The sequence below is a fragment of the Nannospalax galili genome, unplaced genomic scaffold (assembly GCF_000622305.1).
Source record: "Nannospalax galili isolate Female #2095 unplaced genomic scaffold, S.galili_v1.0 scaffold543, whole genome shotgun sequence".
Classification (NCBI taxonomy): Eukaryota; Metazoa; Chordata; class Mammalia; order Rodentia; family Spalacidae; genus Nannospalax; species Nannospalax galili.
Window position 1 is genome coordinate 3,832,756 of NW_008352270.1, and position 22,830 is coordinate 3,855,585.

Here is a 22,830-nt window from a genome sequence, read left to right on the forward strand (position 1 = left end):
ACAAAACAAAAGTAAAACAAACAAAAAAAGGCATATGTTCTCCCTCATATGTGGATCCTAGCACCAAATCCTTATAAGTGAATATATATCCAGACATAACTACAGGAACCTGGATGATGAAGAGGAACCAGGGAAGTAAAGGAAAAGAAAGACTCTGAAAGTGAGGAACACTAAAAAACAGGTGTTAACAAGGGAGATATGGACAATAATGGGATTATTTTAAGGAGGGGAGAGGGAAGGTTGCACAGGAACTTAGGGGATAAAGGGAAAGAAGGACCATAGGAGAAGGGTATTATTAATGGAGAAATGGAAAAAACAGGGGCACCTTAAGTGGGGAAACCATGGTGGAAGGGTTAGAGAATGTGAGAGATAAACAATGCCTGGCTAGTTTTCTAAAACCAGAGGGAACCATATTAGGCCAACAACCTATTGACAAATTATACGTACAAACAGATCAAAGAATGTAATATATGTCTAAGTAAGGTTTATCTGAGAGTGTTTGGTCTTTGCCTAAGCTCTATCTACATGGCATATGGTAATTAAAAGTACCAGACTGGTGGAACTAACTTTCTTGGATGTTTAACAGCCATGCTTTAGGCCTATACTAATTTGGTCAGGGGGACATAAAAGATAGTTTTTGCTCCTTGTCCCCCTAGGTTGACTAAGTTCCAGGGGACTATGGAGCATCTCTCATAATTTCCTGTAACTGTGGTGAATCACCTTTCCTCTTGAGCAAGGAGGCTGTGCAGACCCCACCAGATGGACCTGAACCAGTGTCCAGTCTACAAAGAGGAGGGTCAACACAGAGGAAACATTTCCTCCATGCTTCCAAGTAAAGCCATCCATAGTCAAGCAGGACCTTTGACTTATCTTCACATAGATGAGACTGGTAAAAGAAAGGAGCCAGGGCCTCCTCCCCAGCCCATGTGACCCCTGAGGAACAGATCCTCAAATGACCTTAAGAATAAAAATAAATTTTTCTATCTGGTCAAACTGTATGGTCTTAAACACCCAAAAGGAAAGTATAACCAAAGACTAATGGGGTCAATATAATTCTTTAAGAATCCATGTGTATAGCTAAATGCTACATAACAAGAAACAATGCCAGACAGGAGATACCTTCCTTTGAGTTACTGGCCAAGGTGGCACAAGAGACTCCCAGAAGGTAACCCAGCATAGAACTGGGAAAATTACCAGCAGACCCCAATCTTATCTAAAGGAATATTGACAACTGATTGCTGCTAGATGAGGAAGAGCTGATCTTCCTAAAACAAGGATCTCTAGATAGGCTGACTAGATTCAGCAGACGGACAAGCACTGGAGAATGGCTGAGGATGTCAACAACACAGTGGATAGTAACAGGGATGACAGAGGATATGGGCTCCAGTATATGGGAGGGGGGGAGGCTATGGGAGGGTGCCATTTAGGAAGTGGGTATATAGATGAATAAGATTGTGTGGGATGCTCTGTGTGATACACACACAGAAAAAGCAACCAATTAAAAAAAGACATATTTGAAAAGGAAGCATAAAATTTATGTCATGTTAAATAGTAGAGGTGATAAACATTACCAGTGAAATCTGATGATTTTATATCCATACTCAGGTACTAAGGATCTGAGTGTAACTGATTGTGACTTGTAATCATCAGGTACATAGAGATTAAAGACACATGCAAACTTCTAAGTGTTAGTAACATTAAAAATGTAGGAAACCGCATATGTTAAAATGAAATGGAGATCTTCTTTAAAGGGTTAAAAACTCATTCAATTTTATGTTTTACAGGCTTTATACTGAGTTCAATATTGTATAGCTGTATTAATTCAACTGTGAACCTAAAATTTTACAGTCATTTTTGAAATAGATGTATCCTCACTCTGGAAATTGTTACTGAATATGTTAAAGCTGTAATGAAATGCTTCTTCTAATGGTGTGGTTATCAAATAAAAAAGAAAAATAAAGTGGAGAGCAGGTAAGGGAGACAGATGAAGTTGACTGCTTGCAGTTTCTGGGTGCTGTGGTGGGTGGGGGGGTTGTGGCCTGATGACTTTATATCCATGCTCAGATGCCAAGGATCTCAGAAAGTAACTGGTTGACTGTGACTAGTAATTATCAGATATATATAGAGATTAGAAACACATGTGTAAACATCTTAGTGTTAATTGTATTAAAAATGATTTTTCTGTATGAAACTGTATTTTAATAAGGAAATGGAAATCTTTTTTAAAGGTTAAAAAATTCAAATTTAAAAAGGTTCTGTTGGGCTGGAGGGGTGGCTCAGTGGGCAAAGTGTTTGCCACATAGGCTTGATGGTCTGAGTTGGGATCCTCAGATCCCACATAAAAACGGGATGCAGTAATGTATTCATCTGCAATCCCAGCGTGCCCTGCAACTAGGAAATGTGAGACAGAGACACCAGGAGCTTTGGAACCACCTGGGCCGGTGTGTGCAGCAGCAGTGACAGACCCTGTCTCCGACAGGATGGAGGGAGAGGACTGACACACCAGGTTGTCCTTTGACCTCTTCCTACACACACCATGGCACACATGCACCCACATTCACACAAACACTGACACACGCACATGTACTGACTATTTTATTGACAAATCAATTCTGAACAAGCCTTAAAGATAACATTTAATCTGTCATCAGGGATATTTTGATGATGAGTTAATAGAGAACTAAAGATATTAGTTTCCTTGGATGGAAATTTCATCCATTTCGTACATGCAGGTAAAGGTGAGCAGGTTAGTTAATTCATTATCTATGAGCTTGGTCAGGATTCTGGGTAGTAAATTTCTTCCCAGTGTCCTAAGGAAACAAACACCTCACTGCTATATCAAAGAAGTTTTAAGAATGTGACAGCTACAGGAAAGCTGTAAATCACCCTGTGTTGGTGTCATATTTCACAAAATGAAAGACACATGTCCAGAATGCTGGTGGATGGGGGCGTCAGAGCCTAGTGTGAACCCCCAGTGGTGATACTAAGTTCTACTTACATGCTTCTTTCCTCACTTCATGTAATTTTTTTTTTCCTGGTCAGAGATGCTCTTTGAGCCTATGATTCTCAAACTATTATGTTTCTCAGCTCAATAAATACTGGAAGAAAATAGAGGTTGCTATCAAGGTAAACACATGGTAAAATGAACTACAAATCACAACTTTCCCTCCCCAGTAATCTTGTACATTCAACCTTGGCCTATGGAAGGTTGGAGCGGACTGCTTCACCACTGGACTTTGGGCTTAACCATGCAGTTGACTTTGGCCAAAAGGAGGGAAAGTTTTACTCTCATGTTTCCCCGCCATTGTGATGGGGAGAACACCCCTGAACAGCACAGGGGACCCAGGAGAATGAGAAACAAGGAGAGTGGAGCTGCCCTACTCAATCTGTGTGCTTGACATTAAGGAATACATGGTTGCTTTTATATGGTACTGAGTTTGAGACGAGAGAGAGAGAGAGAGAGAGGAGAGAGAGAGAGAGAGAGAGAGAGAGAGAGAGAGAGAGAGAGAGATCAATATATTAGAGCCCAGGAGATGGCTACAGTGCTTGCTTTGCAAGTATGAGGATTTGAGTTTAGATCCCCATAAAAAAGCAAAGCAAACAGAAAACAAGAAACAAAACACCAGGTGCAGTGACACTCTTAGTAATCACAGGACTGGGGAGGCAGAGAAAGCTAGGGCCCTGAAGATTGTTGGCCAGCTAGTCTAACTTATTAGGTAAAGTTCCAGGACAATGAGAGACCTTGTCTTAAGCAAAAGATCTTAGACACCTGAGGAATGTCCCCTAAGATTGTTCTCTGACCTCTACATGGCTGCACACACATGTACATCCCATACATGAACACATACATGTGCACACACATATACCCCATGCATGAACACACACATGCACTTGCACACACACATACACCCCTACATAAACACACACATGAGAATACACACACACACACACACACACACACACAGCAACGGCCAAGTACAAAAACTTTTGTTATCATTTCATAATAAAAAGGGCATCTTATATTTTTGAACTCAGAAATACTTGATTTACAACAAAGGACATTCCTTTAAATTGAAACATTTGACTAGGAAAATCAGAATTCTCATTTTCTTTGCCTTTCTATGAGACACTAGAAAGTTCACCACTGACTTGCAGTCATCTTGGAATAATAAGAGGTGAGTTATCCAGAAAGGGGAAGTGTCTGGGTGCAGGTGTATGTGTGAATTGAAGTTCTAGCAGATAAGACCACATGGTCCATGACAGTCTCTTTAACTCTTCAGGAGGCAAACAACACATCCTGCATTTAAACATATTATTTTTGATAGCTGAGCTATGCTGTGATGGCCGTGTGGGGCTCCTGCAGGGGAATGAAGTGCCGTCTACCAGGAGCGGGCTGCTTCCCTGTTCCCTTGGATGATTCTGACTGCTGATATTCTAGTGTACCCAGTTCTTTCCAGTGGTCTTTAATGGAAGCTGTTGGTTCATGGCCCAGGTGGTGCAAAGTGTGGTTTGTTTTCTGCACATTACTTTCCTTTCTTATTTTTAGCAACATTCTTCACAAAGATAATCATCCAAGAGATTGAATATTGAATTGAGAATCACAGGTTGCAGAATATAAATTATAGATCAAGAGAAAGAATTTGACTCTTCCTCTTGTTACAAAGCATGAAAATGGCTATTGACACAGGAAACCATAGCCTTGGGACAGTTAATGTAAAAGAAATTCAAGCGGAAGACCTTCCCCAAGCGGAAGACCTTCCCCACGCGGAAGACCTTCCCCACGCGGAAGACCTTCCCCAAGCGGAAGACCTTCCCCAGGCAGGCGGAAAGCTGAGTTCTTTAGGTGAGTGCAAACTCTATGCCTGTTAGTTTGGCCAACACATGGCAAAAAACCAACTCTTGCAGGGCAAATCAGGCGGTGATTAGGTGCAGCCATGGTAGAGCCTGTGATGCATATCCTCAGATACTTTTGATTCTGTGTGTGTTTGTGGGTATATATGCTTGTTCATGCGTGTATGTGTGCATGTGTATGTGTGTGCACAGTGTATGTAGGCCAGAGGTCAACTTTGGGTATCATTCCTCAGGTGCTGCCTATCTTCGTTTTTTGAGGCTAGTTCTCTCACTTTCCCCGGGACTGGTTGATTAGGCCAGGCTAGCCGGTCAAGCCTCAGGAATCGTCCTGCTTCTACTTCCCTAGCACTGGGATTACAAGCAAGTGCCACCACACCTGGCTTAAAAAATATATTTATTTATTATTTATTTATATTTATTTTTATTATTTGAGTTCCAGGGGACTATGAGCATCTCTCAAGGTGTCCTGTAGCTGTGGTGAGTCATCTGTCCTCTTGATTGGGGGGACCATGGGGACCGCACCAGATGGGCTTGAACCAGTGTCCAGTCTACAAAGAGGAGGGTCAACACAGAGGAAACATTTCCTCCATGCTTCCAAGTGGGGCCAGCCAAGGTTGAGCAGGACCTTTGACTTACCTTTATATACCTGACTTTTTTTATGTGGGTTCTGAGGGCTGAACTCAGGTCCTCATGCTTATGTGGTAAGCAATTTACTGACTGAGTTCTCTCCCCAGCCCCTACTTTGGGTTCTTATTATTGAAACAAAAAATATAACTATATATACATATAAATAAACATATGTATGAATGGTAAAGACTAAAGAATGATCTGGATTTTTATTGTCTATACTGTACCAATGCCAAAATTTCCTGGTTTTGACTGTAATTATGGTTGAAAGATTTAGCACATATAAATATAAGGCACCTTTTTTTCTTGAGCTTCAGATAAACAACCAATAATTTGGGGACATATTTATACTAAAATGATGTGCTCTGTGAAATTCAAATTTAACTGACTATCTTGTATTTTATCTGGCAACCCTAATTAGACTAGAATTACTTACTATGTTGGAATTAGAAGTTGGAGGAAGAAGGTGTGGGATGCTGTGCATTGTCTTTGCTATTTACTACACTACATAGTTATTTCAGAAAAACAAAGTTCATTTAAAAATTCTCCCCTCCCCCGCTATTCTCTGCACATCTGAGAATGAGAGAAGACAGGCGTCCTCAGATAACCTGGGGATGAAATGGACTTCCTGCCTGGGTAGCTTGTGTGTTATTTATACAGATACAGTGGTTTAGAAGAGGCTAGGTCCTTTTCTCTCTACTGTGGAAAAAACCAGGTAAGACAATTGGCAAAGACAAATTGTGTGTGGCAAGCTTTTCTTCCTATTCTGTTCAAGTCTTGAATGCAGCAGTGTTTGCACCTCTGGATGTGATGCGAGCAGTCTGTGATGTCCTACATAGTAACAGACTGCCATGCTTTCTGAGATTTGACTAAAGGTGGAAAAAACATTAGGCTAAGCTGAAATTAGGAGATGAATTTCTGTTTCTTGTTTTAGGGAACTGTCTTCAAGACACTTAAATATGTTAAGGCTCATGGGGAATCAACATCATTGACTTCTAGATTCCTAAGGGCTCAATGCCAAGGTGGCATTTCAAGACAAGAGGCCCCCACCTGCTCAGGTATTGGCATGATCTCTTGCTGGTCTCCTGGACTGATGAAATCCTAGGCTTCTCATTTCTCTGCTTTGATACCAGGATTCTCAAAAAGTCTCAGCCCTTGGCTCCTTTTTTATGGAACCAGTTGCTGGTCATGACAGTCCAAATGCTACTACTAAAATGTGGGTATAAGAATGAGTCAGGTTTGGAGAAGGAGGGATGACATGCTTTGCCCATGGCAGCACCATTTGAATTTCCCCAGCTTGCTTTTCTAACCTAGCAGTTGAACATTCAGTCAACACACAGTACCTAGAAATGATGATAGTCCTATACCATCTTTCTTGCGTTTTAAATCTATATTTTCTGATTACTTTATAGGAAAATTTTATATTTCAACAGAGGCATTTTCTCTAACAATTTTAAATTTTAAAAACAGTATCAATAGTTTACAAAATTTCCTTCATATCCATAATTATTCACTTTTGGCAAGATATTAGCCATACTTTTTAAAATTACTGGCAAATTTGAAAAAAAAAACCTATGACATTTCTTTCATATATGAGCACCAATATTTTAGGAATTTCATCATTGTTGGAATGATGTTCTCCAGGGCTCTGAATTGATGACACTCATTACCAGATAGTGAAGTATACATGTCAATCCAAATGCTTGAAGAATGTCCCTGGGAACCAGTTGCTGGATAAAGTCTAGCAAAATAATAAATAAATAAATAATAAATAAATAAATAAATTCTTAAAATAGCTATATTTGGAAGCGATTGCCAACTACATAAATGCAGCCTATTAAAAACTAATTTAATTATCCCCAGTTCTACCTTTTATAATGTTTGCCAAATTTAGGTAAAAATAAAAAAAATCATTGTTATTTGTGATTTGAGTCCTAGGGAGGATAAAATCTTCCATTTCATTGGCTTTTAGCCTTTTCATCAGTTTATAGTGAATTTTCGGTTTATATCTTTTGCCAATTTTTCTTTTGCTTCCCCTTTTTAATTAATTTTAAGAGTGTGTGTGAAGAATAGCAACCTTTATGTTTTGTGTATGTCACAGGTCTTTCCCCCCATTTGATTATTAATGCTTTGTGGTACTTTTGATGCATTAAAATTAAATTTCTATGATTAAATGTATAAATCTTGCCTTTCATAGATTCCGCCTTTGATCTCCCTTTTCTTTGCTGCAAGACTAAAATATTGACCAAAGTAGTAACAAGAATAAAAATAACAGAAGTCATTACAACTGCTGTATGTGTTTACGTGGCTCACGTTACTTAACAGAGAAACTATGAATCACTGAACTTAATGGAATTGCATTTAATTCTGTGATTAATCAAGCAGCCAAGGAGACCTTGTGTTGGAGATGAGGAAACTAAGGTTCCGGGAGGTTATACAACCTCCTTCAAGGTCATGATGAAGGTTTGACTCAAAAGTTCGCTTATTGGATATTGGCAGCACCAAGAAAGAGGAATAATTCCAGAGAGAGGGGATAAGTAGGTCCCAAGGGGGTCTGGGGTGGCAGGGAAGTTCCCTTGTCAACCACAGCAGAGCTTCTAATTCTCTTGTGGTAGAAGCAGCGAAAGAGAATATGCACCAACCCCAAATCAACATTCACTGGGCATCCTCTCGCAGTGTTTTCTGGTGAAAAGGTCACTGGAAAGACATGTGAGAGACTCATATTCAAGAAAATCACAAAGGAAGCAAGAAAAATGGAGAGGCAGCAGAATTGTAGTTCCCTGGAAGTAGGATGTAAGGTTCCTCTTCTGTGCAAAATAATCCCCTACTGAACCAAAGAGACAAATGCACACACCACCACCACCTCCCAGAGCTGTATGCATGAGAAAGGTTGACTGGGGATTTAAAAAATACCTAAGTGAGAATGAAAAAAGCATTTAAGTTGAAATTTCCAGAAGGCAGACTAAAGAGAAAAGATGGGGGGGGGGCTTTCTTGTTTGCGAGAGTTTATTGCCATTTGACCATAAGACGGAAACAACCCCATCATCTTTCCTTTTGTATCTCATTTGTTCATTATTTCAAAATTGTATCAAAAATATACAAACCTCATTCCATCCCCTCATTTCAACCTCAGGTTCTTCATGACTACTTAACAGTATAGGAGAGGAAAATTTCAGCCATATCCACAGGCCCTGACCAGGCCTGAAAATAAAGCCAACAAAAACGTCTTGGCAGGAGAAAATCACACAGATGTGTGTAGCATGAGTTTTATGTAACATGGGATCTTAAGAAATGAAGACCCAGAGTAATGGGGACACGGAGTTTTATGCTTAGGTCTGATGGAGAGTGGGGACAAGGGGGTATGCTCTAATGGCAATAAGATGAGGGAGAGAGAGAGAGAGAGAAAGGCCTGTGTTCTGGCAGCTCTTGGTGTCCCTGTGTCTTTCTAACTAATCTCTTGGACTAGGATAGGACACCTGGCTCATAAGGGTCTTGAATGGGTGGAGGGAGGAGAGGAGGCCAGTGATACCATCTTGCTTCTGCTGTTTTCTCAAAAGCCAAGGTGTCGTATTTAGGAGCAGTGTGCCCTGATCCCCACCAACAGTGTAGCTCAACTTGGTAAGGGCCCTACCTTCAGATCTAGCTCATGATCTTCCATTGCACCAGAAGTACTGAGCTTTGGAGCTGTCCGTCCACTTGCCTGCTTTGAGGCATCTCATGGGGTACCAATGCATAGCCGTTACCTTGGATCTCTTATTCAACCAGTTCACCCTCAAGTTGAGCAAGTTAGCTTAAAGTCTAATTTATGTTATCCCATATGATTATTACAGCAAAGGCTAAATTGTGAATGGTACTTTAGAAAGTGGCAAAGAGTATGGCTGGCCAGCCTTCCAGATGCTTCTTATAACCCACTGTAGAGTGGCTTTCAACTCTACTGGCTGATGAAGGCAATCCCACACAACTATTTTGCTGACGAGCAAGATAGTAGCTCTGGATTTGAAGTGCAACTCCAGTGACCAGGCTCAGAACCCTAAAGCCAGACAAAACTGGGTTCATCTCCTCACTGCATCAAACAATGGACAAGAAACAACTTAAAAGAGGAAGGATTGATTTTGGCTCACAGTGTCATGCTAGGAAGGTATGGTCCCTGGGGCTCTATCTGTGGTGACCTGTTAGAGCTCAGCAGGTCCAGAAGCAGAGGTTGGGTTGGAACAGGTTCAAGCTGTAACCCCTTAGTTCTGCTCTTTGCCAGCTAGGCTCCATCTCCAAAAGGTTCCACAATCACCCAGGACAGCGCCACCAGTTGGGTACCAAGTGTTCAAAAAACATTATCCTATGGGGAACATTTCAGATTGAAATCATAACACCAAACAAGTGCAAATGTGCAAATGTTAGGAGTACGTCTTAGCTAAACTTTCATTGTATGTGAATGCATTGGTGCCCTGATTTCCTAGTTCAGTTAGGAAAGCATTAGTCTAGATGCTTTTTTAAAAAAATATTTCTCTTTCACTTGTAAGTGCTGAAGTTTTCATAGCAAAGCAAAATTTTCATATCCCAATTTATTGATGAGTAAATATCCCACTAATATTAAATGCCATATGTATTTGCCACAGCTATTTATTTTCTGTATTTTAATACTTTGACATTTGTATCCTGGGGCGAATGCCCTCTCCTAGGGTTAGCCAACTCATAAAGAGCTAAACGGCTAAGCCATGAGTATGCTTTTCAAATGCAGACAAATTAATCTGGAGCCCATGACCCCAACTCCTTCCTTTATGGGGCTGTCACAGACTAGGCCTCATCTCCTGGCCATTACCTGCACTTGAAATGTCTGCAACTTACCTGGGTTCACATTCCTTTCCCTGGCATCTATACATTTTTCGTGTGTTTCTGCAACACTTCTGTACCATCTGTGGTAAATCTGGCTAAAAGCAGTGAGCAATAACCCCATCCATGGGCTTCATCTCATCAACATGAACACCCCTCAGTTCTTGCTGGTTATAATCTGGACTTTTGGCTGCATCCTTTGCCTGGCGCTCTGGCTTGACGGTCTTTCCCAGCCTCTGCATTCAGGTCACAGCTCTCTAATCTCATTCTCATCTCCCACTAGGTAGGAACTGATGATGGCTCGTGAAGGCTAAATGCCAATGCCTCACTCTGTAGTTGGTGAGAGCTAGGGTTCTAGTTTTATTCTTCTACATGTGGCCTCCCCATTTCTTCAGCTCCATGTGTTGCAAAGACTGCCCTTTCTCCAATGTGTGTTTTTAGTACCTTTGTTGAAAATCAGTTGACTGCAGGTGAGTGGGATTATTTAGGGACTTTCAATTCTCTTCACTGGTCCATGCCAATACCATGCTGTTTTAATCACTATGTCTTTGATATTACATAGTATAGTTTCTCCTGCTTTTTCTTTTTTCAAGATTTCATCGATTATCCAGGGTCTTTTGTGCTTCCATATCATTTAAACATTATACAGTGTACATATATCTCAAAAGATCACATAATATCCCATTACTATGTATAATTTTCATGTTTTCATATAAAGGTTTTAAAATAAAAAAATTTAAACGTCTTACTTTGCATGTATCTCAAACTTGCTCGGATATATTTTAATGTTATTATAGTATGGAGTTACCTATAAATTAATTTCTCCCAGAGTCCCAAATGGATAAAGAGATATGATACTCCAGTAGTTTTATCCTTATTTATCTTACAAATCCCTCTTTGTTTAACCAGAGGTGAAAAATCAGGAAAATGTTTGCCAACTTTTCTCTCTTCCTCATCTTTCCTATTTCAGGCAAGAAATAAAAAGATACATGTGAAATTTGCCCTCCATTAATTTTTTTTATCATGGCTTTGTGGTTATAGGACTTGGCTTTTTTTTGTATTGAAAAATTCCTAATAGTATTTGTAAGCTAGAAAATTACTATTTTTGTGAAATCACATTATAATCTCTATCTCTACCTGCCTGTCAAAAAGTTAAGATCGTATATTAAATGATTTTTCAAAACATCAGAGTTACAAGTCCATTGTTATAATTGAAACCAGTTTCGTTTCTCGCTTGGTTTAGTGACTTGGCTTAGCACAACAGCCAGGTCCTTTAGGATGTTGGTTTAGAAGGACTACCAGAAAGTCGCTACCAGAAATGTCCCTTCATGAACTTACTTTTAATGCTTTTCAGTCACATGGTGATGTACTTACGTAGTTAAGGAAAAACCCCTTCTATTGTTTTTTACAGAGGTGGTCTTGAATTCCTAGGGACAAGTGACCCTAAGCTTCCTGAGCTACGGAAATTACAGACTCATGTCATCAGATCCAACTAAGACTTTTCTTCTCAAATTAGGAATAAACATTAATTTTTCAGTGCTTGTTTTTGCTTCTACTAATGTGGTTTCTTACCTTTAATCAATGTATGTAAATCAATTGTATTTCTAGATATGTTAACTGATCCAGTTGAATTTCTCTAGTGGCAAACAATGAAAGCTAGTCATTCAATAGAAATAAATGAAGGGTGGGAATAGAGTGGGGTACTGCAAAGAAACAGAGGAAGAGGTGAGCGGTTCAGGAAGAGGAGGAACCAGTAGTGGCATGGAGCAAGGCGATGAAAGGAAGGGGTGGACACTTTTGTGGCCACAGCATGTCATGCAATTTGTCCCCAGATGCTTTGGTTAGCTCATGGCCTTTTTATATTAAGCAGAGAGCATCTGATTGGTCTGGCTGGGTTACAGGTCTCCTCCATTGTTAAGAAGGGGCAGTCAGGGCTCTTATGTGATGGGGGAAGAATCATTCCTTAAAGTTCATGATAGTATTTCAAAAAGGTTTAGGAATTAGTGCTGAGAAAGAACAGTGTTAGGCAGGAAGAACCCAAGTGTCTTAATACATCAGCCCCACTCAGTTCTCCACCTTCCCTAGATCTTACCAATGTCCGTAAGGATACTGCTTTGAAGCTCCATCTTCCTTAGGAAGAAAAGGCGCTCCCACAGGAGCTTGCTTCTGAGCTTCACAGGCAGTACCTGTTTCACAGTTTTGTCAGGGACCAGACATTCTCTGACCTTTCTTAACGCCTGTGTTCTACATCAAAGCCAGGAAATGGGTGAGACAATTAGGGGCATCTCAAGCGTCTCCAGAATTAATGTCACTCATTTTGTCATAATTCTCAATTATAGCCAAATGATATTGGTTATAAAATCTTAGAGTTGGAATGATTCTTATGAGCAACTTACCCATTGCTTTAACTCTGATTTATCCGAAGGATTTCACTGGCAAGCATTTATAAGATAATGGGCTGCTGTCCTGGAAATGTCTGGGAAACTCTTGGGACAACTCTCTGCCTCTGTCTCTTGGATCATTCCCTCAAATGCCAGCATATGAGGAGGGTGCCTTACCTGCTGGCCCAGTCCATGTGCGGGCAACTCTTAGGATGGTTCATCTACTTATCTGGTGCTAGAACTTAATGTATTCCGTGCATTCCTTCTTTCCTGGAAACTCAACATCCATGCATTTAACATCAGCAGTTTCACCATGGTCTTCCAATGCTTGTGCAATGATCTAACTCATAACCTTATTAGGACATTAACGTGAGTACTCTTTGCTGTGAAGGTGATGTGTAGAATTGAGTGACTTAACTTCTAAATAGACCTATACAGAAAGTCAGCATTTACTTCTGATTTTTTGTCTCTTTATGTTCACACGACTCCCTTGAAAGGAGCAAATTGCCATATGTATTACTTTGGTTCAATATTAATGACTTATGAAGGATCTCAAAAGAGCCATTAAGAATTTCAGCTATGTTTATTATATTCTATGAAAAAATAGCCACTCTAGTGAGGGCCTTGCAAAGCATTTCTAATGACTGACAGTGATCTACTTGGTACATAGTTGCTGGACATTTCCCCAGAGAACTCTGAGCACTGGCTGAGCACCACTTTACTACTACGAAGAAAATATGAAGGGAGAAAACTATTGGAGCCCGTAAAGATCTTGACATGTCAATGTCAAATCAAGTAGCATTGTAGAGGAAAATAAGGATGCCACTTGGATTATTAGCACTTAGAAGAAGCAAGCCAGGGTGTGCTGTGATTGACATGTCCCTTTATTCAGTGGCTAGATATCCTCAAGATGAACATTTGTGCAGAAAATGCACATGAGGGAAATTGATGTGCAGTAACTCTTCTTTGCTAAATGAAGCTATTTTGATGTTATTTTGTGCATATCTTTTTTGCACCAAAACTGATTTGAGCTAGCTTCTGAGGCTATTGGGTTTTTTGATGGTACAGTATAAGTTAAAAGGTGGTAGTCACAAGGGTAACTTTCCCCAAGTATGTTTTATAAGCAGACAGAAAACTGTATTCATGTATGTCTGTCAGGATTGGCAGCTACGGCCCATGGGCCACATCTAGCCCTATTTACTCATAATTCTCAAGCTGAGAACAGTTTTCTTACAAGATGAAGTAGTTTTAAATTGAATAAAAAGGAAAAGAATAATATTTTGTGACACAGATATTATGAAATCTAGGTTTTAATGTCCATAATAAAGCTTTATTAGAACATAGTCATGCTCATTGATGTACAATTCACCTACATCAGTCAGCTTTCAGTTACTATAACACATAACTAAGATAATCAGACTATAAAAAAGGTTTATTTTAGTTCACAGATTCTGAGGTTTATTTTGACTTACAGATTCTGAAGTTTATTTTGGTTTATAGTTTTAGAAATTTCAACCCATGTTTGGTTGTCCTCATTGGTTTGAAACTTCATGGCTGGAAAATAAACAAGAGAAAGAGATTGGTGCTTCACCATGTGCTTCCATGACATGCTCCTGATTACCTAAAGACCCTCCACTAGGCCCCACTGTCTTTTCTTTTTATTAAACTGATGACATATATGTGCATTTATTCAGAATATTCGAAGAGGTTCACATAATTGAATGGTCTTATTAAGTAGAAGTTACTATCTGTGTAATCTGTATGAATTCCTGCATAGGAACACGAAGCTAAATGCAAAGTTATATTAAATATAATGTTGTTCTTTGTATAAAAAGGCACTTCAGTTTCCTTAAGTCACAAAATCAAAAGAAATGGACTAAACTAACTCGTCCTCTAAAAGTAGCCTGTGTGTTTGTTTTGGTTTATCTGTACTTTGCCATGGTTTTAAAATATATCTGTTGTTTCTTTCCTTTCTTTCTTTTGATTGTCAAATTAGAAGATTTTTTTTATTGAATTTTTGTCATTTTCATACAATATAATTTGATAGTATTTAGATCCCCTCCCTTATCCACACTTCCCCTCCCCCTGCTTAATTATATATATATATATATATATTCCAGTTTGTGCCCCTAAAAGTCCTTCAGTGTGGGTCCATCCACTCACCCACTGGAGCCTGGTTATCCTACCAAGAGTCCCATACTTCGGACTGTTTCTGCCTCTCCCAGCAGCCATCTGTTGTCACAATTTCTTTAGGTGGATTGGTGCTTCTTACCCACCTCCCCATGTCCATGCTGAAATTTTTGTCTGGTTTGAGCTTGCATGGGACTTGTGCATGCTGTCACCATTGCTGTGAGTTCATATGAATAGTTGCTCAGTTGTCTGGAAAACTCTGTTTCCTTGTGATCATCCACTACCTCTGGCTCTTATAATCTTTCTGTCGTCTCTTCTGCAATGATCTCTGAGCCTTGGGAGGAAGAAGTTTGATACAGGTGTCCTGTTCAGGGATAATCACTCTGTTGCCTCTTATTCTCTGCACATTGGCCAGTTATGGGTCTCTGTGATGTTGCATGAGGAAACTTCTCTGATGAGAGTTGAGAGATACATTAATCTATGGGATAACACTAAGTCATTAATAGTCAGTTTAAAGTGATAACTATTTAGCAGAAAACTAATATTAGGTTCTCCCCTCTGTCCTGTGACCTGTCTACCCTCAGGTTCCTAAGCTTGATTTCAATGTCAAGTATAGGCACCATCCTAGGAAGAGGACCTTAAATCCAATTAAAGAGTAGTTGGTTACTCCCATAATATTTGTACACTATTGCACTGGGTAGGCCCTATTTCTTAAAGGTTCCACCCTGTCTCAAATAGTACCATGCTAGAACCAAGTCTTAACCACTTGGACTTTTAAGAGGCAGTCCAGATCCAAAGCACAGTGTCCAGTTTGTGATGTTCACTCATGCCACATGCTAGAGTTGAATAGTGGTGTGAAGACTGGATGACGTACAATGTTGGAAATACCTGGCTCTTCACAACTGAACAGTAGCTGAGCCATGATATAGATCAGGGCTTCTTAAACTTTTTCCACTCATGACTGATAAACTTAAAAAAAAATTATTTGTATTTTATGAGTATGAGTGTAAGTGTATTCATGTCATGCAATGCCCGTGGAGGTCAAAAGAGGGCATTAGATCCCATGGGACTGGAGTTATGGACAGTTGTTAGCCACCATGTGGGTACTATGAACTAACTGAACCTGGGTCCTGTGCAAGAGCAACCAACATGCTTAACTGCTAAACCATCTCTCCAGTCCTGCAGTTATGCCTTCTTGATCACCTGCATTCTTGGAGAAAGAATTGGTCAAGATAAGGGAGAAGAAAAACATAATGTCTACAGAGATGACTTCATTGTATTACGATCTATTTAGACTGACTATTCAAATTACTGGATATCATGTGGTCAGATAAGTTGACCATAACTTAAGGAGTAATGTGAGCATTTGAAAATGTTTTATGATACTAAGATTAGAGACCCTGAAATGGCCTTGCATTGGCCAGCTTATAATTGTGGCTCTACCATTATCCCAACTTCATTTGCCTCACCCTGGTCACAGACTACCTGCCTCAACATTTATACTCAGGGGACAACAGCCAAATGAGTGAATCAAGGAGCTATACTAGCACCCAGTGTTTATGGGTACTGACTGGAAAACTCTGGGTTAAAGGATGAAGTTTAAGTGGGTAACCTCAATAGTACCATTTACCTTGCCCTAAGCCTAAGGGCAACTTTGGGATGTTACCACCTTCAGGTGGTAATGGTCTCGTGGTAGAAGTTGTTACATACCAGCAACTGCACACGCATGTGTGTGCATGTGTGTGTGTGTTTGTGTACGTGTACCATCTCACCCAAAACTTGAGAACAAAATTTTCCAGGTTCGTTTCTATATAGCCTCAGTGGTAAAAGAAACTTGAAACAGAGTAAGAATGAGATGACCCCTTTACTTACTTTATTGGTCCAGGCCTGGCTTAAATTTACCCACTGACATACAGAGAATAGGCAGGTCATTCATGGATCAGATGCTCTTTAATGCCTTATGACTCTACACACTGGGGGAAAGACCACCTGAATGACTTAGGCTATTATGTCAATTAATTTAGCAGTAATTCTTCTCCACATATTTGTGGGTTAGGAGAGCAGAGCCAAGCAAAGCCTGGAGGATCAAGCAGCAACAACCAGACCAACAAACCATTTTTTTTTCCAGGGCTTAATAAATGCTCATATTATAAGGGTTATATTTGCCTACATAAAAGTGACAGAAGCTTAAATAAATTAGATATATACTTCTCTTTTATAGCAAAGAAATCCTGAGGTGGGCTGCTTGGGCTGGTATGGAGTTCTGCAGTCATTAGGGGTGATCTGTAGAGCTGTTTTATTACTCTTTGCACATCTTTTTCATTTTCACCCTCTTGTTATTTTCCAAAATAGGCACTGGGGCCCCGATCACCAAGCTTTTATTTTGTGACTAAAGGCTGTACTTTCCATGGAAATCAGCTTTTTGTTTACTTATGAGTTTTATTTTATTATTTTATTTTATTGAGACTGGCTCTCATGCTGTAGCCCATACTATCCTCCAACTCACAGTAATCCTCTTGACCTTAGCCTCCTAAGTGTTGGGATTACAAGGGTGAGCCCTGATGCCTGGCAATGAGACTCTGTCTTTAGGCAGCCTTCCTGGAACGCTGGTGCATCAGGTGTATTTGTATCTTGCTGGTCAGAACTTGATAAAATGGCTTCACCAATGTACAAGACCCTGAACAAAACAGTTTCCCTCTGAGCCCGCTGATGCCCAGGCTGCTGACTTATTTTGAAGACGAGGAGAATGAATGCCAGTTAGAAGCAGCTCTGCCACAAGATGAAGAAAGCAAGCTCCATGCTACGGCTTCTGGAGCAGACACAGAGGGACTTCAGCTGGCTGCTCTCAGTGTGGTGGAGGTTGCAGAGGCATGGGCTCCTCCAGGTCCATGGTGAGCTCCCATTTAGAGTGCCATCCAGAGGCTCCAGCTGGAGTTTGGCCTCTACTTGTTACCAGGAACATGCCACATCCCTTCTGAGTGTATTTCCTTACTTTAAAATTGAGGATCCTATCTGATTCCTGTCCTATCTGCTTCCCAGGGATGGTGTAAGGCTCAGAGAGGCAATATATTAACATTTAATGAGGATATTCTATATCCCAGTCTGTAAGCTCGGTGGTTTACATATAGTATTTCATGTCATCAAGATCTGGAATCCACACTCAAGATTTTACTAAGTATTTTCTAAATATTTAAATGTCTTGAATATATAAGATATCATAAGTCAAAATGTCCTTGGGACTGTTAGCAGCATACTCTGTTCCAAAGGCCAAAATGTCAAAAGTATTTGGGAGCTTGTATCTAATCCTTAAAAGATTTCAGGGTTACCTCTTCAGAGGAGGGGATGGCAGAGTAGCGAAAAGCCCCATAAAAATAAATAAACGAAAGAAAAAAAAAGAAAAATAAAAAAGTGATGGGGAGATATGGGAGGTGTTGGAGGGGAAGGAGTGGGCATGGATTTGATCAAAACATCTTATATGCATGTATGAAATTCTCAATAAAGTTTTTGTAAAAGTTAAAAAAAGATATCTTGATTCAGATCTGATGGGGTCAGGTGTGGTGGTACACACCTTTAATCCCAGCACTTAGAAGGCAGAGGCAGGAGATCTCTGTGAGATTGAGGCCAGCCTGATCTACATAGTGAATTCCAGGTAAGCTGGGACTACAGGGAGACCCTTTCTCAAAAACAAAAACAAAAAACTACCACACACACACACACACACACACACACACACACACACACACACACACACACACACACACACAAATCAGGCCTGGTATGGTAGTAAACACCTGAACTTCCAGCTACTCAGTAAGTTGAGGCAAGAGGATTATAAGGTCAAGGCTAGCCTGGACTGCATAGTGAGTTCAAGGCCAATCCGAGCAACTTAGCAAGACCCTGTTTTAATCTAAAAAACTTTTAAAAGTGACTGGGAGTAAACTTCAGTGTTAGAGCACTTGCCTAGCTTTCACAAGGCCTGACAGTGGAGGCTCAGAGACAGCTCTGTTGGAGGCACACAGAGGACTCTGGAGGAAGAAGAAGAATTAGGCAAACTGGGGAAAAGCTTCCACACACAAGACATTTTATATGAAAAAATCACAAGTGAAAGGAATAAAAGTGTACTGATTTCATTCAGGAATGAGGAATGACTGCAAAGGTCCCATTCTGGAAGGGATGGCAGTTCTCGGAATTGCTCATTTCTCTTGTTTCCCCAAGTACACACAAAAGATATCTCTTTTATGAACAAAAGGAGGAGAGTTGTACCAACTTTGGTCTGTCTGTAATTATTTTTATAAACAAATCAAATCTTTTCAGTACGAGCCAATGCTATTCTGCCAAGATCCCACTGAGGCCGAACTAATGGACAGTCTGAGATATAGCACCTTGTCCTCTTCCTCATGCAGTTGGAAGGCCACGAGGCTCTCTGTCACTGTGTGGGTTTGGATGGTGCCCAGGTTCAGGCTTCTCCTCAATTTTCTCTTACTCATGGGGCCAGGATGCAGCAAGCATCATTGTCAGGAAATATATTGCTCTGCTAATTGGTGACTTTCATTATCAGCAAACCTCTGTGGTTGGCTTGTTCAAATGTTCTGTCTGGGCCAAGAAAAGATGGGGAAAGAAGAGCTGGAGCTAAATGGGAACCCAAGCAAAATACCACTGTTCTTCACTTGGTGATGGCTTCATTGCCGTAGTTGAGAAAAAGCAACTTACCTTGAACTTTTTCTGAGGATGAGAAAATTTTCTAAGGCATGCATTCTTCAGGTGACTCTTCAAGGGATTTCAGACACTTGGGGTCAAGCCCTTTTTCCTAATATGCCATCTGCAACAAAGCAAGAGTTTACATATCTGATGTTACTTGTATATATTTCTTAGTTTTATTATAAAAATACATGATAAAATTGCATGTACTTATCATGTTCAATATGATGTATATGGGTTGTGGGATGTCTGTATCTAGCAAATTAGCGTATGCATTGCTTCTATATATATGTGTATATTACTATACAGAAAGGTTCTCATTTTTCTTGTGTCACTAGGGATGGAACTTGGGGACTTGCTTGTGCTAGGCATGTGCTCTACCACTATGCTGTCCCCAGATGTCCACTGTTTTCAGGTTCTCATTTTTGTGGGAGAATTTTTTGCTTCCATTCTCTTAGCAGCTTTTCAAGAATACTATATATTATTAACTATATATAGTCAGTGTGTTTTACAATAGATCTCTTGTATTTATTCCTCTTATCTAACTGCATATTTATATCCTGTGACTAACCTCTGCCCAGAGACCCTTTCCCACACTACCCACTGCCCTGGCCTTTGGAAACTGCCATTGGACTATCTTTATGAGCACATATCTTTTAGTTTCCAAGTGTGAGTGAGCACATGCAACATTTGTCTTTCTGTTCCTGGCTTATTTCATTTAGCACAGTGCTCTCCAGATCCATTCATACCCGAGTGACAGAATTTCTTCCTTTTAATGCCTCAATCATACCATATTGTATATGTATACTACTTTGTTTTACTCATTCGCCTGTTGGTGTACACTTAGGCTGATTCATTATCTTGGCTCTTATGAGTACTGATATAATAAATTTAAAAGTACAGATAGCTCTTCAACAATACAATTACATTTCCTTAGATACAAGTCCATTAGAGGAGTTGCGGGATTGAATGGTGGTTATAGCTTTATTTTCTTAGGGATATCTTTATTGTTTTCCATGGTGCATGTACTAATTTACATTTTTTTCAAAAATACCAAGGGATCTTTTTTGTGTACATACTTGCCAACACTTGTTATTTTTCTCTTCTTGATAATAAGCATTCTAACAGAAGGGGGTTAATATGATTTTGAGGTTTTTTGAGGCAGGGTCTCTGTAGGCATCTCTGGCTGGCTTGGTACATTCTTGGCATGATTATGATTATGATTTAAAATTTCTCAATGAGTAGTGGTGCTGAGCATTTTTCTGAACTTTCAGCTGCTTTTGTGCCACTCATTAGCATGCTTTTCTTAGAGCATAAAGATTTCCTTTAGTATTTCTTGTGAAACAGATGTGGTAGTGCTATTTGTACAGGGAAATCATTATTCCTTCTTGTGATGGTTTGAATGAGAATGTCCCCCATATGCTCCAAGTAGTTGGACATTTTGTCCCCAGTTGGTGCTGTTTGGGAGGTCTTAGATTTGTCCATGCTGGAGGAAGCAGGTCACTGGGGTACACTTAGAGAGTTCTTAAGCCTTGCCAGATCTCTAGTCACTCTCTGCTTCCCGTGCCTGCTTGAAGATGTGAGAATTTAGCTTCTGCCCCAACTCCAGCCACCTCTGCTGCCATGCCTCCTGGCCATGAGGGACTCCTGCCCCTCTGGAACCTTAAGCTTAAATAAACTCTTCCTTTTATAAGTTGCTTTGGTCAGTCTTTCTATAACAGCAACAGAAAAGTGACCAATACACTCCTCTCCCACCTTCTCCTCCTTTTCTTTTTTCTTGCAGTGCTGGAGTTGGAACCCAGTGGCTTGTGCGTGATGTGCAAGAGCACGTGCACTGAGCTACAGCCTCAGCTCTGCGTCACCTTGAAAAGCAGCTGTGATGTGTGCCCTCATTTTGGTTGGTGTTTTCATAGGTTTTCTTCTTCAGCACTTTACAACGTCATTCCACTGTGTTCTGGCCTATACTAGATCTGCCAAGAACTCTGCTGTTAGCCATATTGGAACTCCCTTGTATATGACTTTCTTCTCTCCTCTTGCTATCTTCTAGGTCCTCTCTTTTGTCTTTTGATAGTTTGATTATAACTATTAAATTACATCTTGGGGTACTTGTGCTGGAACTAAATATGAGACTTTTGATTCCCTTGCACCTGGACATTTATATATTTTATAAGCCTTTTTCATTCCTTTTCAATATTTCTTCATTTTTACTTTTGTTTTCTTCCTGCAGCCGCAGCTGGCCTGGAACTCACTATGTAGACCAGGCTGACTTGACTCTTACAGAGAACTTCCTGGCTCTGCCCCCCAAGTGCTGGGACTAAAGGCGTGTGCACCTCACCCAGCCTCATTTTTATCTCTTGCTGGTGTATTTTCGGATAATCTGATGTTGAGTTCATGTATTCTTTCTGTTGCTTGATCAGTTCCATTGTTGATGCTCATATTGTATTTGTAAAATTTTGTCTATTGTAGTTTTCAGTCTCAGGATCTCTGCCTAACTTTTTTTTTCAATCTTATCAGAAGCTTTCATTCTAGTCCCTTATTTTCTCATTTCATCAAATTATTGATTTGTGTCTTCTTGATGTTTTCAATTTTTCTGTAGTTATTTTTCTTTCTTTGGAAGATAATTTTTATGCATATTTTTAAAACATTTATTTACTTTGTGTGTGTGCGTCTGTGTACGTGCCACAGTGCCTGTATGAAGGTCAGACAACAGCTTTCAGGAGTCAGATTTCTTCTTCTACCTTGCTGAGACAGGGTCTCATTTCTACTGCCGTGCTGGATACTCAAGATTAGCTGGTCCATGAGCTTCTGGGTGATTTTCCTTTCTTGGCCTCTCACCTCACAATAAGAGTACTGGGATTGCAGATGTATGTCAGGCTTGCGTGGCTAGTGCCTTTCCCCGCTAAGCCATCTTCCCAGCCCATATCTTCATTTCTCTAGAGTAAGTTATATTTTAAGAGTACTGGGATTGCAGATGTATGTCAGGCTTGCGTGGCTAGTGCTTTCCCTGCTAAGCCATCTTCCCAGCCCATATCTTCATTTCTCTAGAGTAAGTTATATTTCCTTCATTATTCTTTGTCCTCGTGGCCATGCTTCAATGTTTGCACCTTTGAATAAACAGCTACATTTATTCTCAATGTGTTGTAGTCACACAGAAAAGAGGGCTTGGCTAAGCAATTCACATATGAAGTTGATAAATAAGAATTAAATCTTCCCTGTGTGAATTCACTGATCTTTGAAATTGTTATACCACACAATTTACATATAGATCTTGAGAGCTCTCTCTCTCTCTCTCTCTCTCTCTCTCTCTCTCTCTCTC